This window comes from Apium graveolens, chromosome 1 (assembly GCF_009905375.1).
Source record: "Apium graveolens cultivar Ventura chromosome 1, ASM990537v1, whole genome shotgun sequence".
In the NCBI taxonomy this organism is placed as follows: domain Eukaryota; kingdom Viridiplantae; phylum Streptophyta; class Magnoliopsida; order Apiales; family Apiaceae; genus Apium; species Apium graveolens.
Genome location: NC_133647.1, coordinates 141,311,692 through 141,329,280, shown reverse-complemented (window position 1 = coordinate 141,329,280; position 17,589 = coordinate 141,311,692). Strand labels below are relative to the sequence as shown.

General features: G+C 37.0%; 1 non-coding gene across 1 annotated transcript; it reads right to left on the bottom strand.

The window, feature by feature from the left end:
- Nucleotides 1–13,298: 13,298 nt before the first annotated feature.
- Nucleotides 13,299–13,407, bottom strand: LOC141680660 (small nucleolar RNA R71). The gene has a single exon (XR_012558382.1). It is a non-coding gene; the product is annotated as a small nucleolar RNA R71 (small nucleolar RNA).
- Between the last annotated feature and the right edge of the window lie 4,182 nt (nucleotides 13,408–17,589).

Below are 17,589 nucleotides of genomic sequence, written 5' to 3'. Positions count from 1 at the left end.
CCACTAAGAAGTCGCATTTAGTTGGAAAGAAAAACTCACCGATATTTCCCAGGCGATGCCTGTTAATGGATCAAAATTATTCCAAGAATTTTACTTCCCGAGTGTTGGGTAAGTAATCAAAAAACTCTTTTATCAAAACAGCAACTTCATTACAATATAAAGATACATCACGGAGCCGGATCCCTCAGATTTTTGAGCGAGTATTTAAATCCTCTTCGAAAGGAAGATCTTAAATTTGAAAACGAGTTTTGGGATCCGCTCTAACTTTCCAAAAATAGTTTTGATAAAGTTTGAAAATAATCTCTGGAAATATTTAAAGTGAGAATGATTTGATAGTATCAATCATTTTCCGAATACTTGGCAAATATCGAAACATTATTCTTTAAGCAAATAAAGAATATTATTTAATAAAATAAGCGGAGTCATAAGTCCTCGAATGAATATTCAAACTAATATTCATTTAATAAAATAAGTGGAGTCATCAGTCCTCGAATGAATATTCAGACTAATATTTATTTAATAAAATAAAATAAGTTTCCTAAGTAGAAACTCTATTTAAATAGTTAAAATAGTCTTTTATCGCGATAGGAATCTTAAATGAATATTCAAAAGAAAATAATATTCACTTATAATATAAAACTATTGAATAAACATTATTCGATTAATAGCTTTCAAAACTATATATATATATATAATATACTCGGGAACATCGACTCCCGGTTTAGAAAAATGTTCAACTCTTGGTCCCCTATACTAAGGGTATACGCAAGTACTTCTTATCTCTAGCATAGGTATTTTGCAATTTATAATCAATTGAATCGACAATGAAATATCAGGATTCCAAAATAGGCATGCATATATATATCGTATCAACATGCTTCAATATATCGCAAGACTTGCTAATAACAATCATGCATTTATCTCAAGATAATGTATACATATATTTACATCACAATAATAGTATAACGGGTAGAAAAGTTTCCTGAGCGACTGGGGGTGGTTAAAGGCCTGGGGCGAGTCTGGTAACCTATACACAACATATAAGTTGGAATTAAACCACGGTCGCTTAAGAAACTAGACTTTAACCAATTGGACCCTAACGTTCGCTTTTGCCCTTAACGATTCACATAAGTCGCTCGAGTACCCTTGGCTCCACCATTTTTATAAAATTAACCGTTTAACTTTTTAAGGCGACTCTTTCACGAATACTCTACCAACTGATGTATTAATCTTACATAATTGTTTCGTACTCCAGTTAGTCATTTAAGGACCTTAATCAAGGTTTCAAAGTAAAGTGAGGGGTTATGGTTCGCTCGCGAAATGCCGTTACTTAAAACGGTTGTTTTTCCTAAACCGTACATCGGATCCAAGTGAACCACATATCAAAACGAAGCTTACGAAATGATCTAGCTAAAAATGGCAAAGTTACAGATTGGTCAGTGAGATTTCTGTCCGGAACACTAAGAACAAGCAGTTGAATGAAAATGGGTATTACGAGAGCTATGTTTACGCGATTACCAATGTTTATACTACTCCAATTAACCACAAACCAACTCATAACCATCAATACAACCAAACTTCATCTAAACCTTACCACATCAGTCCATAACCTCAAGGTTTTCCAACTCATTGAATCACAAACATGAGCTACTAACTCTACTTAAGATTCATTAACCAATAACCAAGATTCATAACCCAAAATCACTACAAATCCAACCAAACTTTAAACAAACAAGGATTATGCTTCTTAGATACTATATCAATCATAACCACTCCTAAATAATCAAAAGTAAAGCTAGGGTATGAGGTTTTACCTTCCTTGGTGAGTGATAAGTTGCTAGGAAGCCTTAAGGAGCCTTGATCTAACCTCCTACAAGCTTGATCTTTTCAAAGAAATCAAGAACACAAAAATAATTTTCAAGAAATTACTATTCACCATCTCCTTTCTTGATTTATTGAAAGAGATTTACAAGGAATTAGAAGCTTAAACTCCTAGGATATACTTATCTAATCATAGGGAAGCTTACATAATTACCTTGGATTTGATTATGGAGTGGAGCTTGGAGTTGCAAAATTTTCTTCCTTGAATATCAAAAGGGCCGAGAGCTTTGTTCTTAGAAATCCAAAGTCAACTTCTATTTTGGTGTTATGATTTTTATTGGTTGCTTTTCCCTTTTTGCTTGGCTACTTTTTTGAATTTACCATGGTAAATTATACTTGGCTAATAATCAACCAACAAAACATATCTACTTGTCATGCTTATGTCATCATGATTGTGTCATCTTTTAACACGTCTTCTTTTTGCGGTATCTGGTGGATTTTTGGGAAAAATCAAAGTGTTCGAATTTGGATTCTGACGATCTTTACATACACTCATATACTTTATGGAGTACTAATAAGACCTCGGAATATCAATAAAAGAACTCCTACATAGTATGGCATGAAAAAATTCCTTAATCAACAAAATCACTATTTATAAGGATTAAAAAGTCCAAAATTTTTGGGGTTATTACAGTCTCCCCTCCTTAAAAGGATTCCATCCCGGAATCAGATAGAAAACAGATGGGGGTACTTTTCTAGCATTGCGCTCTCTAGTTCCCAAGTTGAATCCTCCACATTATGATTCTACTATAGCACTCTGACTAGCTTGATCACTTTGTTCCGAAGCACCTGCTCCTTTTTATCCATGATCTTCACTGGTTGCTCCACGTAAGTCAGGTCTGGTTACATGTCCACATGCTCGTATTCAACTATGTGCCTGGCATCCAGATCATAATTCCTTAGCATTGACACATGGAACACATTATGAACTTGTTGTAGGTTCGGGGGTAGGGCTAGCTCGTAAGCTAACTTCCCAATCCGTCTTAGTATCTCAAAAGGTCCAATATATCTTGGGCTTAGTTTCCCTTTCTTTCCGAACCTCATCAATCCTTTCCAAGGGAATACCTTTAGCAGTACTAAGTCCCCTACTTCATATTCCTTGTCCTTTCGGGCTAAGTGTGCATACCTCTTATGTTGGTCTTGGGCTGCTACAAGCCGCCCTCTGATTAGATCCATTATGTCTTTGGTCCTTTTGACCACTTCGGGTCCGAGCATCTTGCGCTCTACAACTTCATCCTAGCATAAGGGAGATCGACATTGTCTTCCCTCAAGGATTTCATAAGGCGACATCTTGATACTGATATACGATCTATTGTCGTAAGAAAACTCAATCTGTGTTAAGTGATCATTCCAAGTTTTTTCAAGTCTATTGCACAGACTCTCATCATAGCTTCTAGCGTTATAGCTTTTGCTTCTCAATACCCACTCTTTTCTAGTTCGTAATCGATACTATCTTCCGTACCTAATATTATACTGGTTACACTTTTGCTCGTTAGCGTTCTATAACCTTTTAATAACCGCGTCAACCTTAGTATCACGAACGCGTTAGATTCGGAATACCACCGTACTGATACCACTTCATCTCTAGCTGCTTCCATCTTCCAAAGTTTGATCAATCATATAGAAGTAAAAGAATTTATTGAGAGATCACTATGATCATGAACATTTGTTCTATTGCATATTTAGTACAGAAGGTGGTCAACCTTTAGTACTTGACAAGCAATTAAACAACATGTGGTATCCTACTAGGCTTCTATCTCACAGATAGATAGTCATTCGGCAATACCTCCCCTTCTGGAAGGGTTGTTCTTCTTAGTTTACACGAAAATGAAAAGAAGAGAAAAGAAAGGATTTAAGAGAATTATAGAAAAATATTGCCACAAAACATCTGGCTTGGATTCTACCTCTGAACTATAGAGGTTTATCACAGGAGAAAAAAACATATATATGTATATATCTCAACATCAAGTATTATAGCATCGCAATTCATGTTTCTGAATCTTTTACTATTCCGTCCATCATTTTATGAACTTATGCTCTTGCTCGAGCTTGTAAACAATCACCTTTGAAACTCCCTCGACAGCGAAAATCGAATCTGGGATTTCATTCTAGACATCATCGTTACTAGAATCCATTGCTATACCGCAACCTTCTTCGTATAGTAATACTATTTATCGATAAGAAGGAATAAATATATCATAGGTAAATAATTGACTTAATTAGTCTACCAATGATAACCTATACATCACAACGACCCGATTAGTGGTACTCAATCTCAACATCCATTATAATACAACTCTCACGGTCGTAATCGGCTCATTACTCGCAGAATCATTGCTGCATTACTATGGTCCACCGTTGACCTATTGTAGCCATTTGTTTTCCTTGAAATCTTAATAGCTAACCATACAGAGCCTATACCTGTCATATTAAATTATTCTAAGGAGGTAACATAATCACCATTCATGAATCATGAAGAACACTCCAGATCCTGACGTACATACATGACATGAAGCAGATAAAATTGCAAAAGAGTTTCAATAAAGCAACGATAGCAGGTTAATACCATTATTAACCATATGTCTTTATTGGGAGACATGAAGCTTAAAGGTTCATTTAGTCCTTTCATAACATGGTCCTGGCTTATCTCAAGATAGGACCTTCTAAGATAGATAGCCCGCTCACGGCGATTACATAAATTAAATCTTTACCAAACTACTATTACGGTTGAGTATCGCACAATCATCAGAAGGAATGTCAATCTTTCACACCATAATACAACCTTCACGGCTTTAACCATCATTACTGTATTCCTTTGGAACGAGCGCCTATAATTGCTTTCTTACACTTAGAGTGTCGGCCACCTCATTAGGACGTCTCTTATCTTGTGTCCTTCTTTTTTTCACCAATCTCGACCTTCATTGGGTCGACCTATACTTTCTTATGGTTTAACACGTGCCCACCTGGCATTATTATAATTACGTCATATTTCCTTTATCAAAATTTCTATTCTTCAGAACTTCGAATATTACCTTTCTCCTTGTAAAACCTCTAAGGTTATCCTTGAAGTGTTCCTAATGTATTCCCTAGATACAGGGCATATCAAAATACCATTTACTAATACTAGAACCATTGTCTATGTACTTCTAAAAAATTTCTCCACCGATCCTTAAAGGTTGTTGTTACCTTAATCCTTTCCAATTCATATTGTCAAAACTCATACTATCCCTATTAAGGGTGAAATTCTAACCTTTATGCATTCCCCTAGGGTTCATCTCAAGTTATCGAGGTTCTATCCTTAATTCCACCTTTAAAAAAAGTACTTGCATCCTTCCATGGATGAACCAAGTCATATATCCTTGATAGATTATCTTATTCAATCATTCCCACCTCGATAGTCTACACCAAATTTCACAATATCATCCATATTCAAGTTGGGGTCAATCCATATGGCCTCGAAAAGATAATAATGGTCATCCGCTTTTCTTCCTGATTTGGTAATGATAACAGGGATGTTCTGGAAGATATTGGTCGTATTCAATATGAACTTTTTAGTTCTAACTATTCATTTATCTCCATTATTTATCTCAACTGGCATCTCAATGGTGGGATATCTTTTATACTTGGCATCTCCCTTTTTGGGTATCAAGCCACCGGTCTTACATACACTTCACATTCTTGTAGTTCACTTTCTTCATACCATTTTCCTAATTTCTTGTTATCCTGTCTCCTCAGTCCATCTGTGTTTCCTTATTAATCCATCGGTCTATCTCAAAGTTTCATCGAATACTCTCAACTTAAAGGGAATTAATTATATGTATCATTTCCGCCTTCAAACCTTGACTTTATCTCATGATCCGTCACCATCGCGCTGATGATGACACACTTCTCTTTATTTATTGCTAGGGTTTCTTAGGGTTTCACATACCTAACTCCCTTATTGCTTCTCAACTCTATTTCTTTTATATCCCTTTATACTTCTTGCCCCTTCAGTCTTTAAATTTCATTTCTATTACAACCATTTCATGAACCAACACAACATAAGTGTTGATTTCAAACATCCAGTCATTCTGGATTCGTGTCCCTCAGATGAATCTTGACGACTTTCACAACCTAGATTCATGATTCATCATACTCATCCGCCTTTAGTATGGATCTTAATCATCTATACTATCTTCATTTATTTATAAGCCTCTCACCAGCATTGGCCTTTCTCTTTGGAATGTAAGTGGCAAAAATAGTCTTTTGCGCTCTATCAATCATTTAGATCTCAAATGATTCCTCTATTTCCTTTAACCAGGCTCTCGCCTCGACTGGGTCAGCTTGTTTCTTGGAACTCTGAGAGCTTAGCGACTTAAAGTACCTGAAAGAATTTCTCACCACATTGTTTCCTCGGGGTGGTGTTTGGGGGTAAAAGTATTAATATTGTTTAGGCAGGTCCATGAATTGCCTCATAGGAGTGTCATCTTGGTTCTCCCTATCTTGCTCGATTTATGTTTTCTCAGTATGAAATGTTTCATCCTTCTCCCATAATTGGGGTTATCTTATACGTTAAAATCCTTATTTTCCACTTTATTATGTTCTGGGTTCTTTATATCTTGATTGCGACCTCCCTAATTATCACATTCAGGGTTTGCCCCAAATCTTATTCCTCGTGGGGGCATAATGCTTGGAATTATTTTTTTTGAGAATCTCTTTATATTTGTCTTACTTACTTTGCTTAAGTCTTTCCCTCGTACAGCCCTTACGTGATCGTATATTATGAATTCTCAAGTTCTATAAACTTCATGACATTCTTAAGTGTTAATAGTGCAATTAACAATATGAACTTATCACAAACAAACTGATCTGAACTGAAAGGAACGAATATATACGTAACCATTTGTTCGAGGGTACAACAATTAAACACATGAAAGAGAATTACATCATTTGATCTGATCGCTTCTATCCCAAAAGTACTACCACTATTTTATCATCTATTCATTAAAAACTAATCATTCATAAATTAGGCTAATCTTCCAAAAGCAGTGCTACATGAAAATCCTTGTCTGATCACTCTGACTCTGCACACTATTATGGATCACGAAATGCGGGCACGTACGACATCCCTAACCTGATCCATCAAGGAGGTGATGAGTCCTAAGATAGTCACCAGTAGAGCTGGATCAATCTGACCCTCAAGATGGCCTCTAGCAGTAACTCGGGTTGTAGCCTCAATATTGTCCATGTTATAAGCTAATCCTGCCGTAAGTACCCTGTGGCGCCCTCCAAACCCGGGTCAAAAATTTGGGGTCCATAACATAATATATAAACTTGTATATGAAATATTCTTTGCAATGACCCTGCTTTATATAACCACGGATCGCAACAGGTTAAAGTATGAAAACAAGCCACAACCTTAACTTTCATTACAACGTACCAAATCCCAACTAATTTAATTTACAACTGATAATGAAATTATTCTTACAATCTTACTATCTCACTACCGTAGTAAGCTACTGCTAGCTCGATCCAACTCAGTCTGGAATCCTAGCTCGTATATTGAACTGGGAAACCCCACTATCAACCGTATCCTTCTTAACTGTAGAATACATAAAAAGATTCGCAAGAGTGAGCTAACTAGCTCAGCAAGTCACAATAACAATAACTGAGGTTAATCAATGATCAAACGAGATGATTCAGAGGAATCAAGTTTCTTGTTAAACAATCATTAGAATTGGATATTCATTTTTAATTTTAAAAACCAAGGTTAGGCTGCTGATCAGACACGCACTAACCCCGAGCAAGGCACACGACTCTGCTCTATAAACTGGACCCAAGGCACACATTGGCCTAATTCAACCACAAATCTGGTCTGACCACGAATCTGGTCCACATAAAGAAAACTATCCAATTCTAAAGTAATTCAATATGAACAACAATATAACTTAATAAAACAAGATCATAATCAATAGTGATGAAACATTTGTATAAAGGCATGATGCATTTCATGAGTATCACAAGGGTGTATCAAGGTATGTATAAGAAATGGCCTTCAGCCTGTAGGAGAATCGGGTATTAGATGAACAATGATTTTACAAGATTTAGTTCTTTGATTTCACAAGGTATGGTTGAGTATAAAAGTTTCTGTATGTTCAAACAATTTGGTTCCAATGTTTGGTATATGATGGGTATTTATTTGTGGATACCTATCATATTTGTGTGGTTTAGTATCTGGTAAACCAACAAGAAATGGTTCGCAAAGAGTAAGGCTTACAGCTCAAAAATCAAATGATGTGGCTCAGGTTCAAGGCTGAAGGATTCAAAGTACTTACAATATAAAACAGAGCTATTTTGAATACTTAACACTATGTCACAAAAAAATTTAGAAATATTTGTATTATATCTCGAAAAAGGTTTAGAAGTACTCGCCTTATCACAATCGATTCCAACTTCACTTGTACTTGTCTAATGATTTTATTCAACAACCACTCATCTACTTTTCTATGCCTTGCTTTTATTCACTGATCACCTGCTGTATTTTCTACGCATCGATTCCACTTTCTGATCACCTGCTTCCCTTTTCTACGCCTTGTCTACTCTGCTAGGCATCATAAGTATCTATCAATATTCATCTCACATTATTCTAATCGTCACATGAACGTCATAAGGTTTCATCTACCCTTCGTTCCACCCAAATCCGATTTACGGATTAAAAGTTATGCTAAAATAAGTAAACACTGATCACATAGACCAACAGTCAAACAAATAAGTTACATATAGCACATAGCACGTCAAACAATCAATGAAATTTCATTTATAAGGAAGTCTCGGGCCATAAACAGTCTTTCGGGTATTTAATATGATTTTTAAAACATTTTTAGGAGTCAAAACGACTCGTTGGATCAATTTTAAAACAATAAACAGGGTTCGGTTGGCAAATCTGGCTTCAAAATAATTTTATAATAATTATCAAGCCTTGAAAATAATTTAAAATAATATTTTAAAGCTCGAAACTATTTTTCGGAATTTTTAAATCATTTATAAATAATTAAATCTAACTAAATAATTAATTAAAATCAATTAATAATTAATTGAATTAATTAATCAATTAATTTTCGAGTTAATTGACAAATTAATCAATTAATTATTAACTAAAGTTAATTAACTAATTAATTCAGATTTATTTTTGAATTAAAAATAATTTTTGGAATTAAAATAATAATTTTTGGAATTTTCAGTAATTAAAAACGAATTTTTATAATTAAAATAAATAGAAAATATGATTTTTAAATACTTTATAAACAGGAATCCAAAATATGCAAACTATGGAAACCTGGGGGACTAAACTGTTTCGTTTTTACACCCCTCGCCAGAAAATTCCTCTGTCTCGCCGAAAAACTCGATTCCGGCATCCTCACACCACCATCACTTCCAGATCACAACTACAACTCACAAGGAACACAACCATGTATTCAAATCGTTCTAATAACCCCTGAGTTGGCCGGAAATTGGCCAGGAAGTTCGCCGGTTTCCGGTGAACTCGAAGAAACTTCAAATGACAACTCCCTTCGAACCAGGGATTGTCTGTTAACATACTATACACCAATCGATTGAAAATTTCAAGGGGAACAAAAGCCACCCATCTAAAACATCTGTTAATCGCTAAATAACCCCCAAATTCAATCAAGAACATTCATACGGGTTATAAACCCTAATTTCAAAATTCGAAAATCAAACTCAATTTTGAACATGTTATTGAACTACAAATCAGTCATATGACATATCAAAATCATCAGGAAGAAAAGTTCTATAACATACAAGCATAAAATCATTCAAAAAATCATCCAAACAAAAATTCATATTTTTAATCAAAATAATTCGAAATTAATAAAAATTATAGAAAAATACCCTTTGATTCTGCAGTTGTAAGGCTTATTGATTCTGATAGAACACCTCAAGACCTTCGTTTTGAATACTCAAGTTTTCCGATCGGAATCTGGTACCGCCTTGAAATTGCAGTTTGATTCTCAGAAGTTTATATGAATATAAGTATTTTCTCTGTAAAATTATATAATTTACTGGCTGCAAATGATTTTATGTACGAAATAAAATAGGATAAAGGCTATTTATAATTACGGGAAATTAGTATCCTGTTGGATCATTCGGGATATAAAATAGTACGTTTATTTATAAAAACGGATCCAAATGGTACCGGTTTTCGGGATAATTATCCAAATCTGTACAATTTGTACTGCGGTCTTGGTCTCAGCGCCTGATTACACGTATTACGAGGTGATAATTATAATAGTTTAATAAAATGATCCCGTTTATCAAAAATACGAGTTTTATTGATTTACCGAAACGTATATTGTATCAAAAATATTGCGACGGGACCCGCACAGTTAAAACCGTACGCCGGATCGAAAAAGTCGAAACATGGAAAATGCTCGGAATATTACTATTAGGTTAGGAAGGTGTTCTCGGAAGAGTTTCGGGTTATAAAAATGTAAAAACGGTTGAGGTCAGCTGGTTCCCAATTATATAAAATAGTTTGTAATTACTCGGAAAAAGAAATTATAAAATCCATAAATGTCCAATAAAATCATATATCATCATAAAAATAAATAGAAAGATATGACAATTATCTATATTTTATTTTGGACATATAAAAATTAAAATACTCAAATTATATCATATTTACATATCCAAACACAGATACCACTTCACAGATAATTACCAAAATTCATATAATAATCACATAATATTTTTTATTTACAAAAATAATTACACGTCATATCCCGGATATTACATCTTTCCCCCCTTAAAATGATTCTATCCTCAGAATCACTTAAGCAATAACTCAGGGCACTATTTCACACATATCACTTTCTGAACCTTAGGTTATCCTTTCAACCCTTTGGTTTCCACAACAATCTTACTAACTTTATAACTTTCTTTCTTAATACTTTCTCTTTCTTTTCTACAGTCTCTATTGAATTCTCAATATAGGACAATTATGCCTGAAGTTCTATCGGCTCACATCCTATCGCATGTCTAAAATTCTATATCATACTTTTCTAACATTGTCACATAGAAACATTATGAATATGCTACCCATGCCGGGTAACGCTAATTCGTATGCTATTTTACCGATACATTTCGAAATTTCAAAAGGTCCAACGTATCTCGGACTCAACTTTCTTTTCTCTTCCGATCCTGGATGATCCCTTTTCACGGTAACACTGCTAACAATATCAAATCTTCTTCTTTAAATTTTGTACTCTTTTTAGCTTGATCTACACATTTTCTATAAGAATCCTGCGTGGCTGATAAGTGGCATTTTATACCACTTAGAACGTCTTATAATGGCTTGAATTGATGTCTTGAAATCAAGTATTTTGTGTATTTGATGCATTTTTCTAGTGTTTGTGCATTTCAGGGTATTACTTGCATTTGTGGGGAGATTTCATCAAGAATAAGCCTTAGTATGTGTTTGGCATTGCGAGTGGGAAGTTAGGAGCAGAATGCAGCAAAAAATGGGAGCAAAACAGAGGATTTTCCAGAAAGGGTCTGGGCTCCCGCTCAGCCTGGCTGGGCGGCCGCTCAGGAAGCTGGGCGCCCGCTCAGGATTGCTGGGCAGCCGCTCAGGGGTGCGAAATTAAAACCTGATTTTTAGAGTTCTTGTTCTGCTGGACTTCTGACTTCTTAGATGGTTGGGTTTTGTGGGGCTTCTATATAAGTAGTTTTCAGAAACGTTTCACGTGTGTTGAATCGTGGTATTAATCGAGGAGCAAGGAGATAAGGAAGAAGACCGTTTTAGTACACCGCAACGAAGAGGAAGCATAGTTTCTTGTGATTCTTTATTTTTGTTGTAACAGTGGATGCTAGTTTTCTTTACTTTGAACCTATTTACTCTTTTGACGTACTCCAGTTTAATATAAGTAGTTTATTTAGTTATTCTCGTGTGTTATTATCATGTTTTCATATGAACCCATGATGACGATGAGTGCTATCATGGGCTAATCGTGATCATGGGGTCGTAACGGATTTACTATAGAATTCTTTAGTTAGTTGTTTAATACCTTAGTGTGTGATGATTGTATGATATCTAGTATTGGTTGTGCTTATTCGTCTTATGTGCGTCGCGAACATATAAGATAGGGTGTTAATCTCTTGTGAAGCGATAGTGGATCTTGAGGTTTAGAACTTGCCATGCTAGCATAGGTTCGTGTATGTGTATGCATGATTAGTGTAACTCTAACCGTTTTACTTGCCCTGTGTAATCATAAGGAATAACTTGTGCTTAAATCGTTATGTTGTCAAATTCTGTAAACATATAGGGTCTTAACATAATTGATGCCTATTCAACTTCTATCATAATTATGGATGCTTGGTAGAATGGTATTAGTACAATGAAAGTTGGCTTTTATCAGTTTCATGTTGTTCGATTAATATCATCACCGTTACATGCTAAGGGTAATAACAATAACTATTGAAGGAAGTAGTAATGAAGTTATGATCTCATGTGTGTTTAATATTGTTAATTCAAGTGTCAATTAAGTGTTTAATTCTCGTACTTAATTATATTTAATAATTAGTTAATCAAATCTACGTGTTATTGTCTTGACATTGAGAAGTAATCATACATTGGTGAGTGAGTGTAATTGAACATAATTAGTCTGAGTCTCTGTGGGAAAGAACTAGAAAGTATTCTATATTACTTGTGAACGCGTATACTTGCGTGTATTATTAGCGTGTGTTTTCCACCCTAACAAGTTTTTGGCGCCGCTGTCGAGGACTCAGCGTATTTGTTTAGTTTATGTACTTACCATCAGTGGTCATTAGGACGCATTGATTAAGACATGTTACTTATTGTTTCCGGTTGTGTTTCGTGGTACTTTAGCGAGCGTTTATGCAAACACATTCTCGTACTCGCAAGAGGACTTTAGATACGGCTGAGGAGACAGACGAAGTTCTTGATATTCCGGAGAAGATAGATTTTGAAGATTCGGATACAGAGAGTGAGCAGAAAGAACCAGTAATCATGGGTGATCGTATAGTTCCGGTAGATCCAGCTCTTATGGACTTTTCTCAGCCTAAAATTGATGACATTTAGTCAAGCATCCTTCATCTGGCTATTCAGGCTAACACTTTTGAAATCAAGTCGGGCACCATTCAGATGGTGCAGAATTCTGTTTCTTTCGGAGGTGCTGCTACTGAAGACCCCAACATTCACATCAAGAATTTTGTCGAGATCCATAGTACTTTCAAATATACTGGTGTGACTGATGAGGCTATCAAGCTGAGGCTTTTCCCATTCTCTCTGAGGGATAAAGCTAAAGACTGGTTACATTCTGTACCAGCTGGGTCCATCACTACTTGGCAAGATCTTGCACAAAAGTTCCTGGTAAAGTTCTATCACATGGAAAAGACTGAAGCTATGAGGAGTGCTCTTACTCAGTTCGTGCAGCAACCTACACAATCTATGTGCGAAGCTTGGGAGCGTTACAAGGAGATGTTGATAAAGTGTCCACATCATGGTATGCCTGGCTGGATGGTGATCACTGGTTTCTATAATGGTTTGGGGGCCCAATCTTGGCCCATGCTCGATGCAGCAGCTGGAGGCGCCTTGTGGGCCAAAAGCTATACTGAGGCTTAGAATCTTATTGAAATAATGGCTGCAAATGAGCATCAAAACCCAACTCAAAGGATGATGTCTGGGAAGGTAGCAGGTATTCTGGAAGTTGATACAGTTACAGCTATTGCAGCGCAGCTCCAAGCGCTGTCTTTGAAGGTCGATTCTCTCGCCACCTATGGAGTCAATCAGATAGATATGGTCTGTGAGCTTTGTGCAGGTTCTCATGCTATGGATCAATGTTCTCTTGTTAATGAATCTGTTCAGTATGTGAACAATTATTAGCGACTACAGAAGATTGTGCCAACTACTTATCATCCTAACAACAGAAATCATCCCAATTTCAGTTGGAGCAATAATCAAAATGCTATTCAGCAACCATATCAGCAAGGCGTAAGTAAACAGTTTAATCCACCTGGATTCCAGCAACCACAGCATTATGCTCTTTAGCCAATGTAGTGCTCAATCATCAACCTGGCACACTTCTCAGTGATACTGAAGTGCCAGGTAGGAAGGAAGCTAAAGAGAAAGTCAAGGCTATTACCTTAAGGTCTGGAAAAGTTGCTGATGGTGAAAAAGTAAAAGACGGAGAAGCTGAAGTTGGTAATGAAGAAGAGAAGCAAAAGGAGAAAGCGGCGGAACCAATGAAGACTACTGTTGAACACACTCTGCCTGAGGGTAATACAGGGGAGAAACAACTCTATCCTCCACCACCTTTCCCTAAGAGATTGCAATAACAAAAGCTAGATAAGCAGTTTGGTAAGTTTCTGGAGGTGTTCAAGAAACTTCACATCAACATACATTTCGCTGAGGCTCTGGAGCAAATGCCTAGTTATGTGAAATTCATGAAGAGTATTCTTTCAAGGAAGGTGAAACTGGATGACCTTGAGACCGTTGCTCTAACGGAAGAGGCAGTGCTGTGCTGCAACAAAAATTACCTCCAAAGCTTAAAGATCCAGGTAGCTTCACCATTCCTTGCGCCATTGGCAAGTTGTCTTTTGACAAGTGCCTGTGTGATTTGGGAGCAAGCATCAATCTGATGTCATTGTCTATCTTCAAAAAGTTGAATTTTCCTGATCCAAAGCCCACCTACATGTCTCTACAATTGGCTGATTGTTCTATTACATACCCACGAGGCATATTGGAGGATGTGTTAGTAAAGGTGGATAAGCTCTTCTTTCCTGCAGATTTCGTTATTCTGGATTTCGAGGAAGATAAGAAGATTCCCATAATTTTGGGGAGACCTTTCTTGGCTACAGGCCGTACCTTGATAGATATGCAGAAAGGTGAACTTACTATGAGGGTGCAGGATCAGGATGTGACATTCAATGTATTCAAAGCGATAAAATTCCCTATAGAAGATGAGGAGTGCTTAAAGATGGATTTGATCGATTCTGCGGTTACTTCAGAACTTGATAATATGCTAATGTCTGATGCATTAGAGAAAGCCTTAGTGGGGGACTTTGACAGTGATGATGAGGATGGCAACGAGCAACTACAATATCTAAATGCTTCTCCTTGGAGGTGAAAGCTAGACATGCCATTTGAATCTCTTGGTACTTCTGATCTCAAGAATGCTGAAGGAAAGCTCAAACCATCTATTGAGGAAGCACCTACCTTGGAGCTTAACCATTGCCTGAACACTTGAGGTATGCCTTTTTAGGTGATGCATCTACTTTACCTGTTATTATTGCATCTGACCTTTCAGGTAGTGAGGAGGACAAGCTCTTGAGGATCTTGAGAGAATTCAAATCGGCTATCGGATGGACTATAGAAGACATCAAAGGGATCATCCCTTCGTATTGCATGCATAAAATTCTACTAGAGGAAGGTAGTAAGCCAACGGTTGAGCAACAGTGACGACTTAATCCTATCATGAAAGAAGTGGTGAAGAAAGAAATTCTGAAGTGGCTGGATGCAGGAATCATATATCCTATTTCTGACAGTTCTTAAGAAATGAGGTATTACTGTGGTAGAAAATGAGAAGAACGAGCTCATCCCCACTTTAACAGTCATAGGATGGAGGGTATGCATGGACTACAGAAAGTTGAACAAGGTCACGAGGAAGGATCACTTCCCTCTTCCATTTATTGATCATATGCTTGACAGGTTGGCCGGTCATGAGTATTATTGTCTTCTGGATGGCTATTCGGGGTATAATCAGATTTGCATTGCACCAGAGGATCAAGAAAAGACTACCTTCACTTGTCCATTTGGCACGTTTGCTTTTAGCAGAGTTTCGTTTGGCTTATGTGGCACACCTGCCACTTTTCAGAGATGTATGATGGCTATATTCTCTGATATAATTGGAAATAATGTCGAGGTGTTCACGGACGACTTCTCCGTCTTTGGACATTCGTATGATGAATGTTTGAATAATCTTCGTGCGGTGCTCAAAAGGTGTGTGGAAACTAATTTGGTGCTAAATTGGGAAAAATGTCACTTTATGGTGCCTAAAGGCATTATTCTTGGGCATAAGGTATCTAGCAAGGGTCTTGAGGTGGACAAAGCCAAGGTGGGAGTCATTGAAAACCTTCCACCACCTATTTCTGTCAAGGGAATCCGTAGTTTTCTTGGTCATACGGGTTTTTATCGGCGTTTCATTCAGGACTTCTCGAAGATATCTAAGCCGTTGTGCAACTTGCTCGAGAAGGATGTGCCTTTCAAATTTGATGATGAATGCTTGGCGGCATTCGAGACTCTCAAGAAGAGTTTGATAACAGCACCAGTTATTACGGCACCTGATTGGACAGAGCCTTTTGAGATGATGTGTGATGCGAGTGATTATGCGGTGGGAGCAGTTCTTGGGCAGCGCAAAAATAATCTTTTTCATGTGGTCTACTATGCTAGTAAGACTCTAAATGGAGCTCAAATGAACTACACCACTACTGAGAAGGAGCTCTTGGCTATAGTCTTTGGTTTCGAAAAATTTCGATCTTATTTGCTTGGGACAAAGGTGACAGTATTCACTGATCACGCGGCCATTTGCTATATGGTTTCCAAGAAGGATTCGAAGCCTAGACTTATTCGTTGGGTGCTCTTGCTACAGGATTTTGAGTTAGAGATCAAGGATCGAAAAGGTACTGAGAATCAAGTAGCTGACCATCTCTCTAGATTGGAGAATCCCGATTCTACTTCACATGATAAGACATTGATCAACGAATCTTTTCCGGATGAGCAGTTGTTTGCAGTTCAGGAGGAAGAGCCATGGTTTTCTGATATTGTGAACTATCTTGTCAGCAATATAATGCCTCTTAATATGAATACAGCTCAAAGGAAGAAGTTTCTGTATGAGGTGAAGTGGTACATGTGGGATGAACCGTATTTGTTTAGACAAGGAGCTGACCAGATCATCAGGAGATGTATCCCATTCTGTGAGACGGAGGGGATATTACGAGACTGCCACTCCACAGTTTATGGTGGACATTATAGTGGTAAAAAGACAGCAGCTCGTATTCTGCAAGCAGGTTTTTTCTGGCCTACTTTGTTTAAGGATGCTCATCAGTTTGTTTTAAGGTGTGATCGTTGCCAAAGAGTGGGGAATCTTATGAGGAAGGATGAGATGCCGTTAAATGTGATGCTTGAAGTCGAGGTCTTTGATGTTTGGGGAATCGATTTTATGGGACCATTTGTCTCATCCTGCAATAATCAGTACATCTTACTGGCAGTCGATTATGTCTCAAAATGGGTAGAAGTCAAGGCTCTACCGACGAATGATGCAAGGGTAGTGTTGAATTTTCTTTATAAGCAGATTTTCACAAGGTTTGGAACACCACGAGTAATCATAAGTGATGAGGGGTCACATTTTTGTAACCGTAAGTTCACTTCTATGATGCAGCGCTACAATGTGAATCATCGTGTTGCTACTGCCTGTCATCCGCAAACGATCGGTCAATAGGAAGTGTCTAATAGAGAGATCAAGCGCATTTTAGAGAAAGTTGTTTGTCCGTCAAGGAAAGATTGGTCTTTAAAGCTCGATGAAGCTGTTTGGGCTTATAGAACAGCATACAAGACTCTACTTAGGATGTCCCCGTTTCAACTTGTTTATGGTAAGGGATGTCATTTACCTGCGGAGCTTGAGCATAAGGCTT